Source organism: Coregonus clupeaformis, chromosome 19 (assembly GCF_020615455.1).
Source record: "Coregonus clupeaformis isolate EN_2021a chromosome 19, ASM2061545v1, whole genome shotgun sequence".
In the NCBI taxonomy this organism is placed as follows: Eukaryota; Metazoa; Chordata; class Actinopteri; order Salmoniformes; family Salmonidae; genus Coregonus; species Coregonus clupeaformis.
In genome coordinates this window covers 17,855,540-17,873,516 of record NC_059210.1, presented here as the reverse complement: position 1 = coordinate 17,873,516, position 17,977 = coordinate 17,855,540, and the positions used below count along the sequence as shown (strand labels likewise).

At 42.7% G+C, this 17,977-nt stretch overlaps 1 protein-coding gene across 1 annotated transcript in view; it reads left to right on the top strand.

Moving 5' to 3' along the window:
* The first annotated feature begins 687 nt into the window (after positions 1-687).
* osbpl5 (oxysterol binding protein-like 5) overlaps positions 688-17,977 on the top strand; it is a 145,689-nt gene continuing 128,399 nt past the window's right edge. Inside the window, exon 1 of the mRNA XM_041837625.2 lies at positions 688-897. The gene's annotated coding sequence lies outside the window, so the exon portion shown is untranslated. The remainder of the gene's footprint in view (positions 898-17,977) is intronic.

Genomic DNA, 17,977 nt, shown 5'->3' with positions numbered 1-17,977 from the left:
AAATAATTAAATACATACAGATATGTAGAGAAAATTAATCAATTTTAGTCAGTATTTTTGTATTTCCTTGCTCATTTATTTAATTATGTGTTGATGTATTTATTTATGAATCTATTTTGTGTGCATTTTTTTCTTTCTAATTATGGCAGGTTTGGTCCTCCATATGGGGGAGGTGTTGTTCATCGCAAACAGTCACGCAAGGTAGCAAAGGTTGAACTGAACAGGGCTGCGTTCAGGACGATAAAACAGTGTGCAACTTTGAATTCAACGGAAACGGTATTGTACTGAAAGACCAGTTGAAAAACGTTGTGATTGTGGTGGCTCAGAGGGCTGCGTTCAGTACGAAAAAAACGTACTGGTATGTTCAATTAAACGAAGAAGGTGCTGTACTGAGCGACCAATTGAAAAACGGGGTTTGGGTTGTGGGTTAGATACGTCACTCATTTCTTCAACCCACACGCGCAAACACCCACCAAACGGAGCAAACGTGCCTCAAAGTTCAAGAACATACAACAATAACGTTTTGGGGAAACGTGTATTTCGGCACAAATCGTTCCACAACGTAGCAAAAATACAATCGAACTGAACGCACCCCATTTGGTGTGCGTTCACACCCATATTGATGAACAGGCCACACCCACCAAACGGGAGCAAAGTAATGTCCCTCAAACACCGTTGAAGAACGGTGCGCACCGTTTTGGAGAAACGTGTCGTTCAGTACAAACCGTCACGCAACGAAGCAAACGTTGAAGCGAACTGAACTCACCCATGAACCACCTAGCGCGCTCTACCATTGAAGTCATAGCAACATACAGGAAAATACGATGAAGTCGTACCGGTAATCGACTGTGAATGCCAAGTGTGAGAAATCGAATTGCATGATCGGTGGCGTTACAGGTATGGCTTGTTTGTTTACGATGTTTGTAGCTGTTCTTTTCAGAAAATCAACATTTGCAACACATGCCGTTCTTCTCTCAGTAGATAGCTATTAAGCTAACGTTACGCCACATAAATGAATAGGGGAGTAGCTAGCTATCTTTGTTAAGGTTACGGTGTCCACGGCACGTCAACAATGGTGCTGAAATAGTTAACGTGTAACGTTAACAAGGTAGTTAACGTTAGACTAGCTAACATCTTAGCTACGCTAACGTAGCTAGCTAAGTAACGTTAGCTAGCAAACATGGTTTGCACCAGATTTACAGGTAACTGCCAAAATAAAGGAAACCCCAACATAGTGTCTTAATAGGGTGTTGGGCCACCACGAGCCATAACGGCTTCAAGGCACCTTGGCCGCTGTCTCAGACACTGCTCCAGAATCTCCCATAAGTGTTCAATTGGGTTGAGATCTGGTGACCGAGACGGCCATGGTATATGATTTACATCGTGTTCATGCTCATCAAACCAGTCAGTGGACGGGGGCATTGTCATCATACTATGGGAGAGAAGCATGGTAGCCCAAAAAATTAATGGTCTGCCCAGCATTTTTATACATGACCCTAAGCATGATGGCATGTTAATTGCTTAATTAACGCAGGAACCACAGTGTGGAAGCACCTGCTTTCAATATACTTATAGCCCTTATTTCTTAAGGCGTTTCAATTATGTTGGCAGTTAACTGTATATTGAAGATATTAGCTAGTTTGCAAAATTAGCTACATGGGGATTCACTTCAAAATACATGCTAGCTAGCTACAACCTCTTGTTGTGGTTGAGAGTACTAATGTTACTGTCCCCACTACAACAAAAAATAATTTAATTGAAGTACTGTCGAATTCCTATGGAAGACTGCTCCTACTAGGGAGTGCCAATATGGCCTACCGGTGTCTTCAAAGCCTCTCAATGGCCAATCCATAGCGTCAGCAATCCAGGGTTTATATATGTCATCGGTTCTGACTGATGTACTTTTCTCCGATGTAGTTTTTCTCCGGTAGCAAGTAAAAATGCAAGATGAACTTCAAACAAAACATTAGGAAATGTAGCTGGCTATATTCTATGATATACATGAGAAATCTGATGGCCATGCATCGTTTTTGCAAAAAATACCTTGCTTTTTTTATTGTAAGGTAATTAACTTGTGTAGCTGCTAGCCAAATAGTGTTGCACTTCCACATTCAGAGGCCTGCTCGCCGTCCCGCCATAGCTGGAGCCCCATCTGTGCAAAAGCTCACCATTCGATCCCATATTGAATCTGATTTTCGTCAATATAGCCACGCAGCACACAACATCCCCTATTCCGTTTCATGCTTGGGAATCGTGAGACAGAACAATATGTCCTCGTGAATAGCATCCCCGGACATGTATAGCGAACAAAAGTCAATGCATAGGCACCTCGGCCCTCACAGCTAATGTCCATTTGCGGAGTATAAACTGGGGAGATTTTGAGTTGTTCAGTCAGAGCATCAATTATTTGTTTAAGCCCTGTCTAAGCAGGGGTGGGGGTTCTACTAAGCTAAATGGAATTGTTTTAAAAAGGTCATACCAAGGATCATTTAGCTATTTGATTTGGAATTATAGGACACCTTGAAGTTTCAAAAAATATGACACAATGTTTTGATGAAAACATTTATTTTTGGCCCATACAAACGCATTGAATAACAGATTCACTACATGGATCAACAGTCCCAAAAGGAAGTTTGTTCTGAAGTGTCTGTCCTTTATCTGAGAGATATAAGAAAGATCAGGAAACATTTACGGTATATCGGCACTAAATAGTCTCCATATATACTTCCGTTCATTTTTTTCAACTGGACCCGGGGGACCTTCAGATGAGTCCTGGGAGCTTCCTAGAGCAAAACAACCAACATGTACAGTGTATTGGGAAATTATTCAGACTTTTTCCACATTTTGTTACGTTACAGCCTTATTCTAAATTTGATTTAAATCTACACACAATACCCCATAATGACAAAGCAAAAATAGTTTTTCTGAAGTTTTAGCAACAAACAAAAAAAAGTGTCAGGGAATGTTATGAAAGTGATTGTTATGAAAGAGTCGAGAGGTTTTAGGCCAATTCTGCGGGGCGGCAGGTAGCTTAGTGGTTAAGAGCGTTGTGCCAGTAACCGAAAGGTCTCTGGTTCTAATCCCCGAGCCGACTAGGTGAAAAACATGTCTGTGCCCTTGAGCAAGGCACTTAACCCTAATTGCTCCTGTAAGTCGCTCTGGATAAGAGCATCTGCTAAATGACTTAAATGTAAATGTCATGATTTGTCCACAGTTTTTCCACATTGAGCAATCTGAAGGTAGCCTATTATTTGTATTCATTTGGATTAAGCAACGTTTTGTTTTCCCTGAGTAGTAGAGAGTAGTGTCACTACCAGAATTTGGACATCGATACCAGGTTTAGTATCGCGATACTCAATACCAAAACAATACCAGGGCAGAAAAGAAAGCGGCGAGACGGACTGAGATTTTGTTTGATTTTTTATCGCTCTCAAAATCACACTTTTTACTAAATTGAAAAACAACAACATTCTTCAGTCCACAACAATGCTTAAACCACATCAGGGGACCACTTTGGCGGTCTGAGAAAAATCTAAGAAATGTCGATTTGAGTGTAGCCCTTTAATTCAAGTGCACATGCACTTAGCACTGTTTGGTTAGCAGTGTTTCTGTAGCGTAGATGTGATGGTGTTTTTAAAACAAATGGCCACTAGATTGAGGCAAACGATCATGATTCTGGCATAGGCTACTTTGTAGTTAACTTTTTAATTGAGACTGTTTTTGGGAAAGCCTTTCCGTTTTATCCGAAGACTGTTATAATTAGCATCGCTAACGGCTACACAAAGTGGTGGACATTCATCCGCGCACCACACATACAGACGGGGGCATTCCCATGCCATTGCCTCTTCAGAAAGTTGCAGGGAATCACTGATGCATTCTGTTAATGTCTATATATAAACTTGGGCAAATTAATTGTCTAAGTTCAATACATTTAGTTCATTTCCAGACATGAGACACATTTGATAGACAAACCAAAAGTAACAATTCTAGTACTGAACCATTTTTCATGTTGTAGTATCGGAAAAAGTACATAAGTTTTGGTCTACAGTGCAACACTAGTAGAGAGGGTGTGTGGGGATCAGAGGTGTAACACAGAACAGGAACAGGGGAAAGTGCCGGTCAGTGGTGGGTCAGATTACCTCAAGGGGAACTCGTGACACCTGCTTGCACTTTGGCCCGTATTAGAGAGACCTCCGGTTTCAGCACGTGACTGTTTCCACTGGGCAGGCCCCAATCAAATCAAATCAAATCAAATTACATTTTATTGGCCACATGTGCCGAATACAACAGGTGCAGACATTACAGTGAAATGCTTACTTACAGCCCTTAACCAACAGTGCATTTATTTTTAATAAAAAAGTAAAATAAAACAACCACAAAAAAGTGTTGAGAAAAAAAGAGCAGAAGTAAAATAAAATAACAGTAGGGAGGCTATATATACAGGGGGGTACCGTTGCAGAGTCAATGTGCGGGGGCACCGGCTAGTTGAGGTAGTTGAAGTAATATGTACATGTGTGTAGAGTTAAAGTGACTATGCATAAATAATTAACAGAGTAGCAGCAGCGTAAAAAGATGGGGTGGGGGGGCAGTGCAAATAGTCCGGGTAGCCATGATTAGCTGTTCAGGAGTCTTATGGCTTGGGGATAGAAGCTGTTGAGAAGACTTTTGGACGTGGACTTGGCGCTCCAGTACCGCTTACCGTGCGGTAGCAGAAAGAACAGTCTATGACTAGGGTGGCTGGAGTCTTTGACAATTTTGAGGGCCTTCCTCTGACACCGCCTGGTATAGAGGTCCTGGATGGCAGGAAGCTTGGCCCCAGTGATGTACTGGGCCGTACGCACTACCCTCTGTAGTGCCTTGCGATCGGAGGCCAAGCAGTTGCAATACCAGGCGGTGATGCAACCAGTCAGGATGCTATCGATGGTGTAGCTGTAGAATTTTTTGAGGATCTGAGGACCCATGCTAAATCTTTTCAGTCTCCTGAGGGGGAATAGGCATTGTCGTGCCCTCTTCACGACTGTCTTGGTGTGTTTGGACCATGATAGTTCGTTGGTGATGTGGACACCAAGGAACTTGAAGCTCTCAACCTGTTCCACTACAGCCCCGTCGATGAGAATGGAGACGTGCTCAGTCCTCTTTTTTTTTTTCCTGTAGTCCACAATCATCTCCTTTGTCTTGGTCACGTTGAGGGAGAGGTTGTTATCCTGGCACCACACGGCCAGGTCTCTGACCTCCTCCCTATAAGCTGTCTCATCGTTGTCGGTGATCAGGCCTACCACTGTTGTGTCGTCGGCAAACTAAATGATGGTGTTGGAGTCGTGCCTGGCCATGCAGTCATGGGTGAACAGGGAGTACAGGAGGGGACTGAGCACGCACCCCTGAGGGGCCCCCGTGTAGAGGATCAGTGTGGCAGATGTGTTGTTACCTACCCTTACCAACTGGGGGCTGCCCGTCAGGAAGTCCAGGATCCAGTTGCAGAGGGAGGTGTTTAGTCCCAGGATCACCTGACTACAGCCATTATAGACAGGTGGAGGATGTGAACATACTTACACGAGATCTCATCGATTTGATGTTTTCTATTATTGATTCAAATGCTCTGAAGTGCAGACACAGTACACCATGATGGACCAATTGAACCCATGAACACCGTATTACCACAAGGTGATCTCTCGTTAAACCATCAATACAGGCTCAAATCATCAATATGGGCACAGTTGATCTCAATTGATCCATTGTCATGTCCCACCAAAGAATTGTGTGCATTTGATTGACTTGCTGACTAACCAACTACAGCTTTCCAGAGGATGGCAACTGTTGCTAGCCAAGCTCAAGTGCGTCGCCAAGACAACGCATGGGAGCCTATGAGGGCTGTGGCAAAAAATAAATAGTTTAAATGGTTCAATCATTTAACAGTGCATTTGGAGTACTTGCAAAATGAATTCCTGAAATACAGATCCTGTTAATGGAGTAATTTTTGAATTTGAAATGATACAGGTAGCCTAGTGGTTAAGAGCGTTGGGCCAGTAACCAAGAGGTCACTGGTTCGAATCCCCGATCAGACTAGGTGAAAAATCTGTCTGTGCCCTTGAGCAAGGCACTTAACCCTAATTGCTCCTGTAAGTCGCTCTGGATAAGAGCATCTGCTAAATGACAAATGTAATGTATATGTACTTTTTGTTGCTTTCTTTGCTGGCTTGTTGGCTTGCTTCTATTACCCCTTGTTGAAAACATTGCTAACTTTGTTTAATATAACTTGGTTTTCTCCTAATTTAATTATAGCAAGGTTAGCTATTGTGAATATAAATTCCATCTGCTTTTGGCATTCAGGAAACAAGTTTAGAGCAGCGGTCTTCAACTTTTTCTTGCCCAGGGACCCCCTCTCAGGGAAACTGGCATCCCAGGGACCCCTATCATACCTTAGCAAAAGCAAACAAAAATGTCTTGTTTTTTCTTATAAGATAAATAATTTTTATTATTTTATTTAACTAGGCAAGTCAGTTCAGAAGAAATTCTTATTTACAATGACGGCCTACACCGGCCAAACCCGGACGACGCTGGGCCAATTGTGCACCGCCCTATGGGACACCCAATCACGGCCGGATTGTGATACAGCCTGGAATCGAACCAGGGTTTGTAGTGACGCCTCTAGCACTGAGATGCAGTGCCTTAGACCGCTGTGCCACTCGGGAGTAATGGCAAGGAGAAGTAATTAACATTTAAAAATAAATAGATTTGGTAGATAGTTTCATTACTTACACCTCCCACATTATAATCAATGATTGCATTCGGAAAGTATTCAGACCCCTTGACTTTTTTCACATTTTGTTACGTTACAGCCTTAATCTCAAATGGATTTTATAAATCCATAGATGTTCGATCGGGTTAAAGTCCAGGCTCTGGCTGGGACACTCAAGGACATTCAGAGACTTGTCCCAAAGCCACTACCGCGTTGTCTTGGCTGAGTGCTTAGGGTTGTTGTCCTGTTGGAAGGTGAACCTTCCCCCCAGTCTGAGGACCTGAGCGCTCTGGAGCAGGTTTTCATCAATGATCTCTCTGTACTTTGCTCCGTTTCCTATTCTTGGTGTGTATGTGTGTCTCTCCTAACTCCAGCTCAGCACTGGTAGATGCTTTGGCCTACTTTTTCCCTGGGCAGAATAGAGCTGCACTGCATTACAGCTGCACACTTGGGCTTCAGTTAAAGCAGTGTTAGGAGTTGCATTAAAACTTGAATTAGAGTTGTAGGCTCTTTATTTGAGTTAGTGCTCCTTGCTCCATCCTTTGCTCAACTCTGTGTTGTCCACACACAAGATGTGTGCTTTTTCCTGACGAATCAGGAATCCTTGATTTTACGACCTTAGGAAATCTGTAGCCTTTTACTTGTATGCCTATAACATAAGTAATCCGGCCTGATTGGAAAGCCTCCCTCCACGTTTAGAGGATTATGCAAACCCGGCTGTACATTATGCGGCAAACTGTGGTTTTGTGATTGGGTTTATGTTAAGGGCCGAAAAAGACAAATGTGAAGGAGGCCTTGCCAAAATGACTCAGGAACCGCATTGGAACTCTCAATAAAGTTAAGAGGGCTGAGGTATAGGAGAGGAGTGAGCCGCAACCATTAATGTATGGGCTAGAGGGTCTGGGAATTAGGGCATGTCACACGCTCTTTTCGTTCATCTCTTATAAAGAGAGGTAAGAGAAAGTCATAGACTGGTGGCTACAAAGCCAATGAGTGCATGTTCAGGACTTGCCCAAAGCGCTCACTGCCTCAGTCAGTGTGTGGTTACCTAGCAGCGCTCCCTTCATAACTACTGCATGTGAGGTGAGAAGAGGTCTATTAGGCTACCGATAAATCATTTGTATATGTCTTGCTTGAAGCCACAGGTGCTGCAGTCCCGGCACTGTGTGTGTTGACACCCGGGTCTCCAGGACACGTCTAAGGAACAGCTGTCGTCCAACCCAGAATAAAGCCCCCTGCCTGCCCTGCACACAACACAACACAATGGAAAAGAGAACAGGAAACATTTAGTCCGTAAGGTGTTTTTGTGCACTTACAGTAACTGTTTGTAAACCCCAGCAGAGTTTAAGCACAGTAATCATGGACTATTAGTAACAGAGTGCATTCACCTAGTTATTTCTTACTGCTCGATTGTTCACCCAGGGAGAATCATTTGTTCTAGTATTTAGCTCTACAACACACATATGAACGTGAATGCTTTGAAAAAGTAAGTTGTCCCCTAGCTTAAATAAAAGGCAGAGCCTGTGGATCCCCAGGTATCCGCCCCGGCCCGCCCCCGGATCCCTTTTCCTCAGAAGTGAAGATCTGAATCACGTTCTGTGCATGTGTTTCTTTATTTCTACTTCATGCACAAATGTTTGGTCACCCTCCCTTCACATGACTTACTGTAAATTGTGAAACGTCCATGCAGCATCTGCATGCCAACCAACTGCTCTTAAACACTAGTAAAACGAAATGCATGCTCTTCAACCGAACGCTGCTTGCACCCGCCCACCCGACTAGAATCACTACTCTCGGAGGGTCTGACCTAGAGTATGTGGACAACTACAAATACCTAGGTGTCTGGTTAGACCGTAAACTCTCCTTCCAGACTCACGTTAAGCATCTCCAATCAAAAGTTAGATCTAGAATCGGCTTCCTATTTCGCAACAAAGCCTCCTTCACTCATGCTGCCAAACATGCCCTCGTAAAACTGACTTTCCTACCGATCCTTGACTTCGGCGATGTCATTTACAAAATAGCCTCCAACACTCTACTCAGCAAATTGGATGTAGTCTGTCACAGTGCCATCCGTTTTGTCACCAAAGCCCCATATACTACCCACCATTGTGACCTGTATGCTCTTGGCTGGTCCTCACTACATATTCGTCGTCAAACCCACTGGCTCCAGGTCATCTATAAATCACTGCTAGGCAAATCCCCGCCTTATCTTAGCTTACTGGTCACCATAGCAACACCCACCCATAGTCTGCGCTCCAGCAGGTATATCTCACTGGTCATCCCCAAAGCCAACACCTCCTTTGGCCGCCATTCCTTCCAGTTCTCTGCTGCCAATGACTGGAACAAACTGCAAAAATCTCTGAAGCTGGAGTCTCTTATCTCCCTCACTAACTTTAAGAATCAGTTGTCAGAGCAGCTTACCGATCACTGCACCTGTACACAGCCCATCTGAAATTAGCCCACCCAACTACCTCATCCCCATATTGTTATTTATATTGCTCATTTGTACCCCAGTATCTCTATTTGCACATCATCTTTTGCACATCTATCATTCCAGTGTTAATACGAAATTGTAACTATTTTGCACTATGGCCTATTTATTGCCTTACCTCCATAACTTACTACATTCGCACACACTGTATATATATTTTCTGTTGTATTTTTGACTTTATCTTTTGTCTTGCCCATTTACCCTCTGAATGGCACACATATACAATCCATGTCCCAAGGCTTAAATATCCTTCTTTAACCTGTCTCCTCCCCTTCATCTACACTGATTTGAAGTGAATTAACAACTGACATCAATAATGGATCATAGCTTTCACCTGGATTCACCTGGTCAGTCTGTCATTGAAAGAGCAGCTGTTCTTAATGCTTTGTACACTGTGTACACTGGGTACCAATACTGAGTCGATGTGCAGGGGTACGAGGTAATTGAGGTAGATGGGTACATATAGGTAGGGGTAAAGTGACTAGGCAACAGGATAGATTGTAAACAGTTGCAGCAGCGTATGTGATGAGTCAAAAGTGTTAGTGCAAAAAGGGTCAATGCAGATAGTCCGTGTTAGGGCTGTGGTGGTCGTGAAATTTCGTCAGCCGGTGATTGTCAAGCAAATAACTGTTGTTCTCATGGTAATTGACCGTTAATTAACATAAACACATTTAGCATATCCTGGTGTCATGACTCTCCCTGGGTGAGGATCAAAGGCCTCACATCAGCTTGGCAAATGGCCGACAACAACCAGACCCTCTTAACCCACAGGGGGCTGTGCCGGTCTTGACACCTTAATATTGCCATAAATTAGAGAGGAGGATAATCTATCTCTGGAATTCTAGTATGGTGAAAGGAATGCCTTTGTTTCAGAGACTTTTTGCCGCCCAAAAACTTCAACATACAACAATGAACATTGGGACAATATATTAAAACATCCAAATGTTGGGAATGATGAGAAATGGAATATGGAAAATGAATGTCTATTTTGTGATGTCAATAAAAATGGTATAAAGGCGTTATAACGAAAACATTGTGACTTGAAGAGCTTTTACACTGTGTATATCAGGCTTACATCCTTTACCTTGTGTAGAAAATATCAAGGAGGAAGACAATGTTTTCGTGAAGATAATAATGTGATTTTAGCTTTCTAACAAAATCATAGTGATGATAATACTTTTGCCTCGTAACTAGCCACGCCCGAGCGAGCTCAGAGATCGTGTCAGTATGACGGAAACACCCCTCTTTACCGGAGTGCATAAAAGATTGAGATAAGAATGATCAGATCAGACTAGACGGACCTCAAGCTGCAGCTTTTGTCCATATTGGTCCCGACCCTGAAAATCAACACGAGGTGAAGACGACAAAGTTGTCTCCACTAACAATCAATGTTACGGCTGAGTATCTGTTCTAATTACTGTATCTAAGAAGGTGAATTTAAGTGGGACCATCCTGTTACTCTCTTCAAGCCATCGTCTACTACACTGCTCTCATCACCCCACAGGGATCATCGACACGGCTGATTAGCCGTCCTCAGAAGACCACTTCCAGAACGAGTGAAAGTAAACAGACAACTAAGAAGAAGGACGTTGTGACCTCTTGTGGACAATCTAAGTCTAAAATGCCATCCGAAAGAGAAGACAATTGACTCCTTCCCACGAAGGCCTGGGTCCAACAGAGATACACGACGAAGACCTCCAACACGAAGTACATGCATTGCTTTTCTTCCCAAAACGGGCGGCAGTTCGGGGCATAGTATTAGGAATACTGTGAGCGTAGGTCCATGTGTATCCATGTGTTTTCTCTCTCTCTGTCTCTCTCTCTCTAACTCGCCATCTTTTGTAACAAGTGTCATATTGTGTTAGTCCGCTAAGGACCCGTTTTCATTGTATTAAGTTTCTAATCCCTACCTATACCGTGTACGTGTTTGTATCTTGTTATAATTTTTAAATAGTTAGTAAATAAATAATTCAATCAATTTGTGTGGTACGGAATGATCAGTAAGACCCGGGTTAATGCAGACTTCAGAATGAGACTGATATGAGGTAAATTATTAATAAATGACTGTGAAATGATAAAAGATATCTTTAGAGTTAATTCGGCAAACGGTAACTCGTTAACTTTTCCCGTGGTGCCCCAAATTCCTAATGAGTTAATTGTTACATGATTCATTTAATCTAGTAACAATTAAACAAATTAGGTAATTATTCAATTAAATAATAGTCATCACAATAATGGAAGTCACGACACTGACTTCCACACAGCCTACAAGCCACTGATGCAGACCTTTGTAACATTTACATTTTAAAAAGTCTAATAAATCCATGTAATATAGCCTACACCTTCACAATAAATCCAGTATTTATTTTAGACAGGTCTAAAGAAACATGATATGAAGAAAAATGTTTTCCATTTCATGGCTGTGCCATATGGCTGTGAGCTACACTATTTCATTTAGCAGACAAGATTTGCTTAGAATTCCGTGGCCATTATTTTATAGTATGAAGAATAGAATTGAACATAGCTGAATAAAATAAAGGATAAATCCAAACGATTTGAGGTAGTGAGCACATTCGGCTATTCTGTGTTGAGAGGTTAACAAATAAATAGGTACTCCTATATGCTTAATTTAGAGTTATTAATGTAACTTTAGTTGTTCTACAAACGTTGGGCTATATGTGTTGAGTTTTAATACATTGTAAGGCTGCATGATGCGACTCTAATAATGATGATTTGAAAAAAGTTGCTTGAAAGGCATGAGCTCTGCTATTTTTTGGGGCGCAGGCTATCATTCACAATTTAAGAAGCACTTGATAATGCCTCGAATTTCCCGGCGGCATCCCGTTTGTGTGGCCATAATGCACCCTAAAAGTGCTGCGTGATCCGAAGCACCTCTCACTCACATGGCTCTCCATCACCTGATCGGGTCTTTCTCACAGGCTACAAGTGAAGACAGATACATCGGGGATGCAACTGCGTGCGTCCTTATCCAATTCCGAGTTGCATATTGAAGATATTGGAAGAGCTGTCCACATTTACTTTCGTCAGCCAACAAGATGAGTAGGTCTAACGAACAGCAAAAGCACTAGCCTATGTCAATCTACTATCACCCATAGTACAAAGGTCGACCTATTCTATGAGAAATAAATATTCCAAACTGTCTGGGACAGTTGTGAGATGCGATAGATCCCAAATTAATACAACCACTAGCATAAAAAATAAAATAAAAAAATAATATTTGTATGCAATGTGACGCAACAGATCAGAACGTTTTAGCTTAAAATGTTGATAAACTATTAGGCTATTTCTTCACATTAGCACAGCAATGCGCACATGGTAGTAGGCTATAAGTGCAAATGTTCCATTAGCGGAAAACACCATTATCAAAAGTGACCGCTAATGCAATTATGCATGTAATGGTTTTATTATAAAGGTGCATTTTTATGGTGATCTTCCCCAAACTTTAAAATGATCTTCCCCAAACTAGAAACTCACACACTGCTTATGTATGTATGCCAGTTAGGCTCTACACCCCTTGTAAAGTGGATTAATGTGCTTAATTTTAAGAAGTTATTTGGCCACTAGTTGTGATACAAACCTTATTAAAACATGTAGGTCTATGGGCTAGGCTACATGAGGTGTGTGACTGATTTGAAAAAGTCTGGAAATAAAAAGTATTGTTTCTTATGCTGGGCATCATTCAGAAGTGATAGGCTAATATTGTTACCCATACTATGCTTGATTTAATCTTTACATATACTAAATAATATACAGTGGGGAGAACAAGTATTTGATACACTGCTGATTTTGCAGGTTTTCCTACTTACAAAGCATGTAGAGGTCTGTAATGTTTATCATAGGTACACTTCAACTGTGAGAGACAGAATCTAAAACAAAAATCCAGAAAATCACATTGTATGATTTTAAAGTAATTCATTTGCATTTTATTGCACGACATAAGTATTTGATACATCAGAAAAGCAGAACTTAATATTTGGTACAGAAACCTTTGTTTGCAATTACAGAGATCATACGTTTCCTGTAGGTCTTGACCAGGTTTGCACACACTGCAGCAGGGATTTTGGCCCACTCCTCCATACAGACCTTCTCCAGATCCTTCAGGTTTCGGGGCTGTCGCTGGGCAATACGGACTTTCAGCTCCCTCCAAAGATTTTCAATTGGGTTCAGGTCTGGAGACTGGCTAGGCCACTCCAGGACCTTGAGATGCTTCTCTCTCCTTAGTTGCCCTGGCTGTGTGTTTCGGGTCGTTGTCATGCTGGAAGACCCAGCCACGACCCATCTTCAATGCTCTTACTGAGGGAAGGAGGTTGTTGGCCAAGATCTCGCGATACATGGCCCCATCCATCCTCCCCTCAATACGGTGCAGTCGTCCTGTCCCCTTTGCAGAAAAGCATCCCCAAAGAATGATGTTTCCACCTCCATGCTTCACGGTTGGGATGGTGTTCTTGGGGTTGTACTCATCCTTCTTCTTCCTCCAAACACGGTGAGTGGAGTTTAGACCAAAAAGCTCTATTTTTGTCTCATCAGACCACATGACCTTCTCCCATTCCCCCTCTGGATCATCCAGATGGTCATTGGCAAACTTCAGACAGGCCTGGACATGGGCTGGCTTGAGCAGGGGGACCTTGCGTGCGCTGCAGGATTTTAATCCATGACGGCGTAGTGTGTTACTAATGGTTTTCTTTGAGACTGTGGTCCCAGCTCTCTTCAGGTCATTGACCAGGTCCTGCCGTGTAGTTCTGGGCTGATCCCTCACCTTCCTCATGATCATTGATGCCCCACGAGGTGAGATCTTGCATGGAGCCCCAGACAGAGGGTGATTGACCGTCATCTTGAACTTCTTCCATTTTCTAATAATTGTGCCAACAGTTGTTGCCTTCTCACCAAGCTGCTTGCCTATTGTCCTGTAGCCCATCCCAGCCTTTTGCAGGTCTACAATTTTATCCCTGATGTCCTTACACAGCTCTCTGGTCTTGGCCATTGTGGAGAGGTTGGAGTCTGTTTGATTGAGTGTGTGGACAGGTGTCTTTTATACAGGTAACGAGTTCAAACAGGTGCAGTTAATACAGGTAATAAGTGGAGAACAGGAGGGCTTCTTAAAGAAAAACTAACAGGTCTGTGAGAGCCGGAATTCTTACTGGTTGGTAGGTGATCAAATACTTATGTCATGCAATAAAATGCAAATTAATTACTTAAAAATCATACAATGTGATTTTCTGGATTTTTGTTTTAAATTCCGTCTCTCACAGTTGAAGTGTACCTATGATAAAAATTACAGACCTCTACATGCTTTGTAAGTAGGAAAACCTGCAAAATCGGCAGTGTATCAAATACTTGTTCTCCCCACTGTATGTGTGAAATTTGTTTTGATTTAGAATGGACCATTAACATGCACCCGTCTTGAAACGGGCTGGTGGAAAAATTACATGTCATCTCTGCACTTAAATAGCTAATGGAGGACGCTTTTCCCATGGTTCATTTTCATGCTAGTCCATTAGGCTATACGCCTGTTGTAAATATAAGCAATGTGCTTAATATATGGAAAGTTGAGAAATAAATATATTAGGCCTAGCCTATTAAAAAGCTGATGGGATCCTCTTTTTAATAGTGGCCATCAGTCTGTTTTCTCACGCAATTGCATAGCCTATAGAAATGTTGCGCAACATGGCCTCATGGGCTCTCATTAAGTATTTGATTAGAGTTTCAAATATATTCGCATTTATGTCAGAATGATTAGAGGGACAATACAGTGCTGAATGCCAGGCAGTTAGCAAATTTGGTAGGCTACTAATGACCATCAGAGCTTGGAGAAGCCTAATTACGTGACTAAACGGTCACGTGGAATTTGACTGCCTTCATGACCAGTGACCGCTGGTGTGGCGGTAATATGGTCACCGCAACAGCCCTAGTCCAGGTAGCTATTTTGGTTAACTATTTAGTAGTCTTATGGCTTGGGGGTAGAAGCTGTTCAGGGTCCTGTTGGTTCAAGACTTGCTGCATCGGTACTGCTTGCTGTAAATTTCCTGTAGTCCACGATCAGCTTCTTTGTCTTGCTGACATTGAGGGAGAAGTTGTTCTGACACCACACTACCAGGTCACTGATGACCTCCCTATAGGCTGTCTCATCGTCGTCAGTGAACAGGCCTACCACCTTTGTGTCGTCAGCAAACTTAATGATGGTGTTGGAGTCATGCCCGCTCACTCAGTCGTGGGTGAACAGGAAGTACAGGAGGGGACTAAGCACGCCCCCCTGAGGGGCCCCCATGTTGCTGGTCAGCGTGGCGGATGTGTTGTTGCCTACCGTCTCCACCTGGAGGTGGCGCGTCAGGAAGTCCAGGAACCAGTTGCAGAGGGAGGTGTTAAGTCTGTGTCCTGAGCTTAGTGATGAGCTTGGAGGGTATTATTGTGTTGATTTCTGAGCGGTAGTCGATGAACAGCATTCTCACGTACAGTTGAAGTCGGAAGTTTACATACACCTTAGCCAAATACATTTAAACTCAGTTTTTCACAATTCCTGACATTTAATCCTAGTAAAAATATATGTCTTAGGTTAGTTAGGATCACCACTTTATTTTAAGAATGTGAAATGTCAGAATAATAGTAGAGTGATTTATTTCAGCTTTTATTTCTTTCATCACATTCCCAGTGGGTCAGAAGTTTACATACTCAATTAGTATTTGGTGGCATTGACTTTAAATTATTTAACTTGGGTCAAATGTTTCAGGTAGCCTTCCACAAGCTTCCCACAATAAGTTGGGTGAATTTTGGCCCATTCCTCCTGACAGAGCTGGTGTAACTGAGTCAGGTTTGTAGGCCTCCTTGCTCGCACACACTTTTTCAGTTCTGCCCACACATTTTCTATAGGATTGAGGTCAAGGCTTTGTGATGGCCACTCCAATACCTTGACTTTGTTGTCCTTAAGCCATTTTGCCACAACTTTGGAAGTTTGCTTGGGGTCATTGTCCATTTGGAAGACCCATTTGCGACCAAGCTTTAACTTCCTGACTGATGTCTTGAGATGTTGCTTCAATATATCCATATAATTTTCCTCATGATGCCATCTATTTTGTGAAGTGCACCAGTCCCCCCTGCAGCAAAGCACCCCCACAGCATGATGCTGCCACCCCCATGCTTCACGGTTGGGATGGTGTTCTTCGGCTTGCAAGCAACCCCCTTTTTCCTCCAAACATAACGATGATCATTATGGCCAAACAGTTCTATTTTTGTTTCATCAGACCAGAGGACATTTCTGCCTAGGGAGAGAGGAGAAGTTTAATTCTGAATCACATGCTCCTTCTGAATCACAGGCAGAGGCAGCATATTCATATTTGTCCCCATGTGTAGTTGCAAACTGTAGTCTGGCTTTTTTATGGTGGTTTTGGAGCAGTGGCTTCTTCCTTGCTGAGCGGCCTTTCAGGTTATGTCGATATAGGACTCATTTTACTGTGGATACATCCACAGGTACATGTCCAATTGACTCAAATGATGTCAATTAGCCTATCTGAAGCTTCTAAAGCCATTACATCATTTTCTGGAATTTTCCAAGCTGTTTAAAAGGCACAGTCAATTTAGTGCATGTAAACTTCTGACCCACTGGAATTGTGATACAGTGAATTATAAGTGAAATAATCTGTCTGTAAACAATTGTTGGAAAAATTACTTGTGTCATGCACAAAGTAGATGTCGTAACCGACTTGCTAAAACTATAGTTTGTTAACAAGAAATGTGAGGAGTGGTTGAAAAACGAGTTTTAATGACTCCAACCTAAGTGTATGTAAACTTCCGACTTCAACTGTAGGTGTTCCTTTTGTCCAGGTGGGAAAGGGAAGTGTGGAGTGCAATAGAGATTGCGTCATCTTTGGATCTGTTGGGTCGTTATGCGATTTCAAGTGGGTCCATGGTGTATGGGATGATGGTGTTGATGTGAGCCATGACCAGGCTTTCAAGGAATTTCATAGCTACAGATGTGAGTGCTACGGGGCGATAGTCCTTTAGACAGGTTACCTTGCTGTTCTGGGTCAGGGAGAGGTTGCAAATGTCATTGAAGACACTTGCTAGCTCGTAATTGCATGCTCAGAATAGGTGTCCTGGTAATCCGTCTGACTCTGCGGCCTTGTGAAAGTTAACCTATTTAGCGGTCTTACTCACATCGGCTACGTAGAGCGAGATCAGTCAGTCATCTGGAACAGCTCGTGCTCTCTGATGGTTCAGTGTTTGTAGGCTCGCGTCACTGGGCAGTTCGCGGCTTGGTTTCCCTTTTGTAGTCCGGGATAGTTTACAAGCCCTGCCACATCTGACGAGCATCCGAGCCGCCGTAGTAGGATTCAAACCTAGTCCTGTATTGATGCTTTGCCTGTTTGATTTCTCGTCGTAGGTCACAGTAGGATTTCTTATAGGTGTTTTAGTGTCCCGCTCCTTGAAAGCTGCAGCTCTAGCCTTTAGCTCAGTGTGGATGTTGCCTGTAATCCATGGCTTCTGGTTGGGATATGTACGTACGGTCACTGTGGGGATGATGTCGTTGATGCACTTAATCTGGTGACTGATGTGGTAAACTTCTCAATGTCATCGGATGTATCCCGGAACATATTCCAATCTGTGCTAGCAAAACAATCTTGTAGCTAAGTATCCGCTTTTTCGGACCAATTCCATATTGAGTGTGTCACTGGTACTCCCTGTTAAAATGTTTACTTGTAAGCAGAAATCAGGAGTATAGAGTAATGGTGAGATTT